Raw genomic sequence first — 1,401 nt, 5'->3', positions numbered from 1 at the left:
ACCCTAGGCTTTTGCAAATCACGCAGACTCTTACCCAAAACCATAGGAATCATTTGTTATTTATCCAACAAATATTGAGTGTTTTCTGTGTGCGAGGCACTATGAGTACAGAGATGAGCCAAGCTGACACTGTTCAAGCCCTTGTGGGACTTAGTCTCACCCGGGAAGACAGACTATCAAGAATCACTTAGAAGATAATATGGTAGGTGCTATGATAAGGAAGGCACCAGGAGCTTGAGAGCTGATAGATAAGTCTCCTGCCTTAGGTGTGGCAGTGTTAGGATTTCTTTCTGGTAGCAATGATATCTACATTGATACCTAAGGAGGAGCTAGTCACAGAAAAAGGAACAAGAAGAGGTGTCAAGGTGTGTGACCAAGTGTTCTGGGCAAAGGAGAGAACATTTGTTTTGCAGGATGTTAGTGACTCATTTGGTGCCCTGGAATTGTCAGTTAAGGCACCTATCTGAAAGGTACCATCAGCAGTTGGCAAGCCAGTTCTGCTGTCCCAAACCATATTCATCTTCTACCTCCATAGAAAATAAATAGAAGATGGTGTGGAGGTAAACACAGAAGGGGGGTTGATGAGGTCATGTGTCTGTCACCAGTCAAGGGATCAAGTGCTATGCATTTTGTCCTCTCTTCCAAGTGAGGGGTCTCCAAGAGGACTACTCATAAAGGAGAGATTGACATCTCGGTTCCTGCTTGGACAAGCCTGCTGATTTTGTTCTCTGTGATCACTGGAGCAAGGAGGGAGGGTTGACAAGGAAAGAGCTGTCACTCTGTGCCACGCCAGCACGACCAAGTGTGATCCCGAGTGGGGGTGATGAAAGGATTAAGGAAAGACAGACAAGAGAATAATAGCTGGGTCTTGGTGGGACGCTGCCTCCCTGATGAAGAAACAACGACGGTGCCCACAAGCTGTGTCTTTATTTTATAGCAGATGCCACAAGGCAAAGTAGGGGCGTGATCACGTTGTTTACAGCATTCTCGCGAGTTTCAATTTCACTCAACTACATGCACCTGACCTCTATCACAAGGCATGTGGGGCTACCTGTTTGGACCATAGGTTCAAGCTTACAACCATAGCTGTTGGCTATAATTGTGCTGGGAGGGCCCTGCCCTCCAGCTGGGACTTGCACGTGGCAATGAGAGGACCCTGTCCTTTCATTAGTCCGAGGCTTGAACCTGGCCAAAACACTGTACCCGCGCCCCATAGAACACAGCAATGTCCTAGACTCATGGTTGGCAAACTGCGGCTCACGAGCCACATGCGGCTCTTTGGCCTCTTGAGTGTGGCTCTTCCTAAGCCTTAGGAGTACCCTAATTAAGTTAATAACAATGTACCTACCTATATAGTTTAAGTTTAAAAAATGTGGCTCTCAAAAGAAATTTTAATCGTTG

This window comes from Myotis davidii, unplaced genomic scaffold (assembly GCF_000327345.1).
Source record: "Myotis davidii unplaced genomic scaffold, ASM32734v1 scaffold401, whole genome shotgun sequence".
NCBI lineage: Eukaryota > Metazoa > Chordata > Mammalia > Chiroptera > Vespertilionidae > Myotis > Myotis davidii.
This window is presented reverse-complemented; position numbering follows the sequence as displayed.